A 9,229-nucleotide genomic window follows, 5' to 3' on the forward strand; every position below is an offset into this window, starting at 1 on the left:
GTTCCTTCTAGGATTGCCCGACATTATCTGCAGAGAAGAGAGAATATGTGAATGAATAGTGCAGGGGCTGCAAAATCATTTGATATCATCTTAAGTGATTGGTGTGCAAAAGAGTGTATAGTGCTACATATGATCCAGAGGGCAATCAATTTCAATCATAGCCTACAAACATAGAGCTCAAATGGTATAGACAAGAGCAATTAAGCACAATGAATGGTGTGACATACGTTCACTATGTATAGCAATCCAATGGATAGTAGAATATGACCTTAAAGGCTTTGAAACTCAAGGATCATAATGCAGCAATTAGTGAAATTAAAGTCACGAAAAGCATGTTCAACACCCAGAAAGAGCAACAATTATGGTTAATTTTGTAATATGCATGAGAATCAAGTGCAACAAAAGTTAAATGGCATGGAATTGAAAAGCAAAACAACAAAATGGAGAGGTCAAAACTAAATGGAAATAGGCACAAACCAAATTTAGGCATTAACACACATGAACAAGAAGTTTAATAGCATTATTGGCATGTTTAGAGCATAAAAATGAAGGAGGGGAGCATAACAAAAATAACAAATGAGAGTCATGGCAAAGAGGAAGTGGGCGTGGCCACTATTGGGGCCAAAAGTGGGAACGCTCACTTGAATGGGATTAATACGCCCCTTTGGGTGTAATTTAGTGACCTTTCCCTCTTTAATTCAAGTAAGAATGCTCAATTACACAACAATTACACCTCAATTTTAAGAAAAAACAAGTAAAATTGAAAAGCCCCAAATTGGGGAATCTGTGAACCCTAACCATAAATGGAGAGAAATTGAGAGAATTACCTTGTTTGAAGCCTTGGGTGTGGTGAGGGAAGGTGCGTTTTGGCCCTAGGAGTGAGTGGGTGTGAGTGGGTGACGTGAAAATGGTGCGTGCTGGACGTGGGGCAGTTTGAATGCGTCGTGAAGTGGGAAGAGTGTGTGTGAAATAGTGAGCGTGTTCACTTTGAAGGGAATTAGTGCCTACTATGGGTTGGGCCCAAGGGGAATAGTGCAAATGGTGTACGTGCCTACTCTAAACAAGTAACGTGGGGTACCTAAAAGGCTAAAATTTGGTTCCAATTTGCGCGTAGCCACTATGAAGCTTCAAAGTGGGAACTACAGAGAAGCTATTTTGTGGGATGTCATTTGTGCGTGGCTACTTTGGAGGCCTAAAGTGGGAACTACAGTGAAGGTGTGTGGCATGTCATTTGCGCGTGGCTACTTTAGAGCTTCAAAGTGGGAACTCCAAGGAGGCTACAATGCAAGGAGATTTGCGCGTGGCTACTTTGGAGCTTCATAGTGTCCACGCGCAAATGATTGAGCTCCTGGGCGCCAAAGTGGTCACTCCCACTCTTAAAAGTGGGAACTACAGAGAAGGAGTTGCTTACCTTGAGCCAAAGTAGTCACTATAGCCTACGAGAGTGGCCACTTTCATGAAGGATGAATTGCATCTAGCAAGAATGAGTGCCCAAAGTGGTGCTGCTGCTAGAATTCCTACAAAATTGTGCATCCACAAAGAATTATTTACACAAAATTGAAGCATATCAGAAATTGCTTAGCTCATTACACCTCAAATGAAGACAAAAATGTAATTGAAAGAATGCAAAGGAGAAATAATGAAAAGACAAAATTGCTTATCCACTTGTGAGTTGCCTCTCACAGAGCGCTTCTTTAACGTCATTAGCTTGACGTTCGAAGTGGTTTACTCATGGCAAGGGTCTTGGTTGGAGGGAATGATGGGGCAATACACATCCATCTCTTCAATCTTCTCCACAGGAACTGAGTTCTCTAAAAAATGCTTTAGGCGATGTCCATTCACTGTGAAACATTTGGTAGTGGATTCACTCTTGATTTCCACTACACCATTAGGAAACACTTGTGTGACTATAAATGGACCAATCCACCTTGAGCGAAGCTTTCTAGGCATGAATTTGAGGCGGGAGTTGAACAAGAGCACCTTTTGACCAACACAAAATTCTTTCCTGGCTATCAATTTGTCATGGTATCTCTTGGTTCTCTCCTTATAAATTCTGAAATTTTCATATGCCTCTAGACGTAACTCTTCCAACTCTTGCAATTGAAGCTTTCTTTGCTCTCCAGCTGAGTCATAGTGCATATTACAAGCCTTCACTGCCCAGTATGCCTTGTGCTCTATCTCCACTGGTAAATGGCAAGCCTTGCCAAAGATTATTCTGTAAGGAGACATGCCCAAGGGTACTTTGAATGCAGTCCTGTGTGGCCACAAGGCATCATCTAGTCTGCGGCTCCAATCTTTTCTGTGGGGCTGTACAACTCTTTCAAGTATTTTCTTTATTTCTCTGTTGGAAAGTTCTGCTTGGCCATTTGTTTGCGGGTGGTAGGCTGTGGAAACTTTGTGCAGAACTCCATATTTTCTCAGCAGGACTTCCATTGTCTTGTTGCAAAAATGACTCCCTTGGTCACTAATGATGGCACGTGGGATGCGAAACCTGCAAAATAGGTTGGAGCGAACAAATTCTGCAACAACTCTAGCATCATTAGTCTTGGTAGCTTTAGCTTCTACCCACTTTGAAACATAGTCAACAGCAAGTAAAATGTACAAGAAACCAAAAGAAGAGGGAAAGGGACCCATGAAGTCAATACCCCAGACATCAAAGATGTCACAATATAGGATAGGTTGCTGAGGCATTTCCTGTCTCTTGGTGATCATTCCTCCTGACCTCTGACAGCTCTCACAAACAGAATATGTTTGCCAAGAGTCCTTGAAAATGGAGGGCCAGTATAATCCTGAGTCCAACACCTTTCTTGCTGTTCTTTGAGGTCCAAGGTGTCCTCCCACAACCGAATTGTGGCAGAACTGCAATATGGATGGGATCTCTTCATCAGGTACGCATCTTCTGATCACTTGATCATTACAGAACTTCCATAAGTAAGGGTCGTCCCACACATAATGTTTGGCATCGCTCTTAATTTTGTCCCTTTGAATTTTTGATGCATTTATAGGGAAAATTCCTGAAACCAAAAAATTAACCAAATCAGCATACCAAGGTACATGGGATGTGCACAACTCTAAGAGTTGTTCATCAGGAAAATCATCCTTGACGGGAATGAGTTTAGGGACTCCCTCTATTCTGCTTAAATGGTCTGCCACCAAGTTTTGTGCTCCACTTCTGTCTTTAATCTTCAAGTCAAATTCTTGAAGTAAGAGCATCCACCTTATCAGCCTGGGTTTAGAATCTGTCTTTTTTAGCAAAAACTTCAAAGCAGAATGATCAGTGAACACCACAACTTTTGATCCTAACAGATATGATCTGAATTTATCTAATGCAAACACTATGGCCAACAATTCCTTTTCTGTTGTGGTGTAATTGGATTGTGCAGTGTCTAAGGTCCTAGAAGCATAATAAATGACATGAGGGACCTTACCAACCCACTGTGCAAGGACAGCTCCCACTGCATAATTTGAGGCATCACACATCAGCTCAAAGGGTATTGACCAATCTGGAGGTTGGATAATTGGTGTGGTGGTTAAGGTTTTTTAAGGAAGTTGAAAGCCTCCTTACAGTCCTCATCAAAGTCGAATTCAACATCTTTTTGCAGCAGCTTTGAAAGAGGAATTGCAATCTTGGAGAAACTCTGGATGAACCTCCTGTAAAATCCTGCATGGCCCAAAAAAGAACGAACCTCCCTCACACATGAGGGGTAAGGAAGGTGTGAAATAACATCCAATTTTGCAGGATCAACCTCAATAACCTTTTCAAAGATTATGTGTCCTAGAACTACACCCTGCTCTACCATGAAATGGCATTTCTCAAAGTTAAGTACAAGGTTAGTTTCAATACATCTCTTCAAGATTTTTTCTAAATTGACTAAACATGCATGAAAGGATGTGCCATAAACTGTGAAATCATCCATGAAGACCTCTATGCAATGCTCCACTAAATCAGAAAAATACTCAACATGCATCTCTGGAATGTGCCAGGAGCATTACATAGGCCAAAAGGCATTCTTCGATAAGCAAAGGTGCCAAAGGAACATGTAAATGTGGTTTTCTCCTGGTCTTGAGGGGCAATACAAATTTGAAAATAACCAGAGTAACCATCTAGAAAGCAATAGTGGGATTTACCTGCCAATCTTTCAAGCATTTGATCAATGAAAGGTAGTGGAAAGTGGTCCTTCCTTGTGGCCTGGTTCAGTCGCCTGTAGTCTATGCAGACTCTCCAGCTGTTCTGGACTCTGGTAGGTATCATTTCATTCTTCTCATTCCTGACCACTGTAAGTCCAGATTTCTTTGGGACCACTTGCACAGGGCTAACCCAAGTGCTATCAGAGATTGGGTATATGATCCCAGCTTGAAGCAACTTGGTGACCTCCTTCTTCACCACATCTAGGATGATGGAATTCACCCTCCTTTGAGGTTGTCTCACCGATTTAGCATCTTCTTCCAACAAAATTCTATGCATGCACATGGAGGGACTAATTCCTGGTATATCAGCAAGTGTCCACCCAATGGCTCTTTTGTGCTTTTTGATCAATTCTAGCAACTTCTCCTCTTGATCACTATCAAGCTTGGTGGAGATGATAACTGGGAGCTTTTCATTTGGTTCCAAATAGACATATTTCAAATGCTCCGGTAGAGGCTTTAACTCCAATGTGGGAGGTTGCTCTATAGAGGGAAGTGATTTAGCATTTTCATTTGACAAGATTTCTGCAACATTCAAATCAAAGGGGTTAGATTCAACTGTATTTGCTAAATCCAATACTTCACATTCCACCCCTATGGAATTATCAACTTCATCAACACTAAAACTTTTAGAACTTTCATTCAAATAATCAGAATTTTCAGCACAAGTATCATACAAAGAATTTTCATAAGATTCACAAACAAAAGCATCTACATAATGGGAAAAATTAAGAAAAGAGTTTCTCAAAATTTTGGTCCAGCTCTCATCCACTAATGCATCAAATACGTCAATATGGAAGACAGAATGTTCTTCAATCGGATGTTTCATGGCATCCAATATGTTGAAGCGCACAATGTTATCCCCAAATTCCATGGTGAGTGAACCGGCATGTACATCAATCTTCGTTCTTGCAGTCTTTAAGAACGGTCTTCCCAAAATGATAGGTGCAGAATTTTTTGACTGACTCTTCTTCTTGCATGTCAAGGATGTAGTAGTCAACTGGAAATATGAGGTCATTCACCTTCACCAACACATCTTCAACAAGTCCAGCTGGGTGTGTTGTGCTTCTATTGGCCAATTGAATCACTACACCTGTGGGCTGCAAGGGAACAAGAGATAGAGAAGAAAAAATAGACAATGGCATAACATTAATGGATGCTCCTAGATCTAGCATTGCATTGTCTATCCTATTATTACCAATGATGCATGGAATAGTAAATGTTCCTGGGTCTTTACACTTCTCAGGCATTGTGGTTCTTTGTTTCTCAAAAAGTGCAGAAACATTCCTACCCATGTTGATTCTTTCATTACCCTTCAGACGCCTTCTATGTGTACACAAATCTTTCAACAACTTGGCGTACTTGGGTATTTGTTTAATTGCCTCCAGCAAGGGTATGTTTACCTCAACTTTTCTGAAAGTGTCCAAGATTTCTTTGTTACTCTCCTTAACTTTCTTACTTGGTTTGGCAATCATAACCCTTTGAGGGAAAGGTGGTGGAATTGCCCTTTCAGCTTCTTCTACCACTTCTTGAGTGGTGGGTGCATTTTCTTCCTCCCTTTCATCAATCAAGGGGCTTGGGATCTCCTTCTCCCTAGGCATTTCAGGCTCTTGCATTACCTTCTTAGACCGCAGAGTAATTGCATTGACATTCTTTGGGTTTGTGACTGTCTGTGCTGGGAGGTTGCCTGAACCTTGGGACTGAATTTGATTTATAGAGGAAGCCAACTGTCCCATCTGGTTCTCAATTGTTCTGATGCTGGCCTCTGTTCGCTGTTGAAAATTAATGTTGCTCATGGCCATTTCCTTGACAAGCTCCTCCAATGATGGCTCACTCTTCTGACAAGAAGAGGCTTGGGATAAGGATGCTTGCTGCTGTTGCCTATGTTGTTGATCATTCCATTGGCGTGGCTGATGCGGCCTACCTTGACCAGCTTGGTAATTGTTGCTTTGCTGATTTTGCTGGTTGGAATTTCCTCCCCACCTCAAGTTTGGATGATTTCTCCAGCCCGGGTTGTACCGGTTTGAAGAAAGATCCCAGTTTGGTTGTTGCTGCTGCTGCTGAAAAGGAAATTTGTTAGTGTAAATATTTGCAGCATAGGCCTGGGGGTTACCTTCAGGAGTATCTGACTCCTGCAATGTGGGGCAGCTGTCTGTATAATGATCTGCAGCTGAGCATATTCCACAAAGTGTAGTTGGAACTGGTGGTGGAGGTGTTGCAGAGACAGCACTCTTTTGCATTGCAGCTAATTGCTTTACCATGGAGGCTAGCTCATCAATCTTGTGCTCCAATTTGTTTGGTTCTGTAGCTTGAACTTCATGCACACTTCTAGTAACACAAGAATTCTGTCTAGTTGCAAATTGCTGGGAGTTGGCAACCATGTTTTCTATCAAGTTCCTGGCTGCCACAGGGGTCTTATCTACCAAAGCTCCTCCACTCGCTGCATCGATCATACTCCTATCCATTGGGTGTAATCCCTCATAGAAGTACTGGATCAGCAATTGATCGTTAATTTGGTGGTGGGGGCAGCTTGCACATAGTCTTTTAAACCTCTCCCAATATTCATAGAGAGTTTCTCTTTCTAGCTGCCTAATTCCACAGATCTCCTTTCTTATGGATGCAGCTCGGGAGGCCGGAAAGAACTTCTCTAGAAAGAGTCTTTTGAGGTTGTCCCAACTTGTTATTGATCCCAGTGGAAGGTAGTACAACCAGTCCTTTGCAGTGTCCATTAATGAGAAAGGGAAGGCCTTCAATTTGACATGCTCCTCTAGGACACCTTGAGGTCGCATGGTGGAGCACACAATATGAAACTCCTTCAAGTGTTTGTGAGGGTCTTCACCTGCAAAACCGTGGAATTTAGGTAGAAGGTGAATTAATCCAGTTTTCAAAACAAAAGGAGCGTCCACATCTGGATATTGGATGCATAATGTTTGGTATGTGACATCCGGTGCAGCTAGCTCCGTAAGAGTCCTCTCGTCACCTGCCATTGCTCCAAAACTAGAGTTAAGTGAAAATGGAGAAGAGTAAGCAGAATTTGGTGTCACAGATTGCAAAGATGCAGTAGGTGATGATAATGATTCAGAGTGTTCAGAGTGATCCCTATGTGTCCTAAAGTTCCTATAAAAAGTCCTATCAATCTCCTGGTCTAATGGATACAAATCTCCAGGGTTTGATCGGGTCATGCACTAGATATCAACTAACTAAATTGAAAGCAAATTGAGTAAATGAAATAACAAGAACAATTTAAAAATCTCTCTGCAGAATTCTGCAGAATTATGCAGCAAAATAAGTGCAGAAAATTGAAAGTGAGTAATTGAAAAATTGTGGCACTAGAATGAAGGGAATGATGCAGAAAATCTTGCAATAACAACACAGAAATAGACTACTAAATTCGTATGACTTTCAACACAACACAAAAACTCAAAATGAAACAAACACACTAACATGCAAGACACAAAAACAGAGTACCAAGCATGTTCAACATAAGTTCAGCACCAATAATTCCCCGGCAACGGCGCCAATTTGATGAAACGATATTTAGCTACTCGTCATGCAAAAGATTGTCGTTAATCTTCATCAAATATGCAAAGAAATGAATGCAGTACTAGGGTGTTATCCTAGGTCGTCTCCAAGGAATTTTTGGTTGGGAACATATATCGAACAAGTGTAAACATGTATTTTAAAGCAAGTAAATTGGGGGAAGGTTTGTCAATTTCTGGATTTTAACCAAGAACGAAATGTAAATTAATGAAATTCAATCAATTAAAATGAGTAATCTCTAGTCAAGCAATGAGTTCCATCATTATTCTTCCAAATGATTCAATAATCCCCTTGGCTGTCACCCAAGACTCCAATGTCGTAAGAAATTATCCCAATTTGGCAAAGAAAAATTATGTAAAGTGTCAAAAGTCCCGTACCCTAATTCCTAAAATCTATTTATAGTGGATGACATGTCACCAAAGTGTCCACTTTTGCCTTTGAAAGTGTCCACTTTGGGCCTTGAAAGTATCCACGCGCAGGATGGAAGGATTGCTGCTTCTCTAGAGTTGCCACTATTTGTGCTGAAAGTAGCTACTTTGGTGCGCGTGGTTACTTTGAGAGCCAATAGTAGCCACGAGCAGGAAGGTTTGAAAATTAGCGTCCCTGGAGCTTCTGGAGTTGTCACTTTTGGGCTTGATAGTAGCTACTTTGGTGCGCGTGGTTACTTTGAGAGCCAATAGTAGCCACGCGCATCATGCTTCCAATTTAGCGTCCCTGGAGCTTCTGGAGTTGCCACTTTTGGTCTTGAAAGTGGCTACTTTGGAACTTTTAATGCCCAGACTTGCTGTAGTGGCCACTTTTGCTCCCAAAAGTGGCTACTTTGGGGGCAACTTTCATCCAAGGACCAAGATTTCTCAAATTTAACTTAGGCATTCTGTAAAATCATCAAGATAATTAAAATTGCAATCTATATCTATGTAATTAAATGCAAATTAACCAAAAATTAATAAACCTATGATATTTACTCAAAATGTGATTTCTATATTATTTGCACTATCTAAGTCCATTTCTTCTATTAAGGAGCACCAAAAAGGCAAGTAAAAATATAATAAAAAGTGAATTCATCAAAAGTGATCACTCTAGAGCTCAAAGAAGAAGTGAAGCCTGGGCGTTACCACTTTTATCATTAAAAGTGAGCGTTCCATAGAGGCAAAATATCAGGAAAACTCCGCGTAACCACTATTATCATCGTAAGTGAACGTTCCAGAGAGCCTTTAACTTGGCGAGTTGCGCGTAATCACTTTTTCTCATAAGAGTGATCATACGCAATCACTTAAGTTCTGCGTTGTCACTTTTATCAGCAAGAGTGATAGTTCCAGAGAGCAGTCAATAGCAGGAAAGTTACGCGTGGCCACTTTTTCTCATAAAAGTGTTAACGCGCAACAATAAACTTTTTGCGTAGCTACTATTTTTCGTAAAAGTGATGACGCGCAAATTTGGGAAATTTTATAAATACCAGAAAACGTTCCAGAATTAAGGGATTCTGTTCATTTTTCAATTTTGT

The sequence above is a fragment of the Abrus precatorius genome, unplaced genomic scaffold, assembly GCF_003935025.1.
Source record: "Abrus precatorius isolate BTA unplaced genomic scaffold, Abrus_2018 Scaffold2, whole genome shotgun sequence".
Taxonomy (NCBI): domain Eukaryota; kingdom Viridiplantae; phylum Streptophyta; class Magnoliopsida; order Fabales; family Fabaceae; genus Abrus; species Abrus precatorius.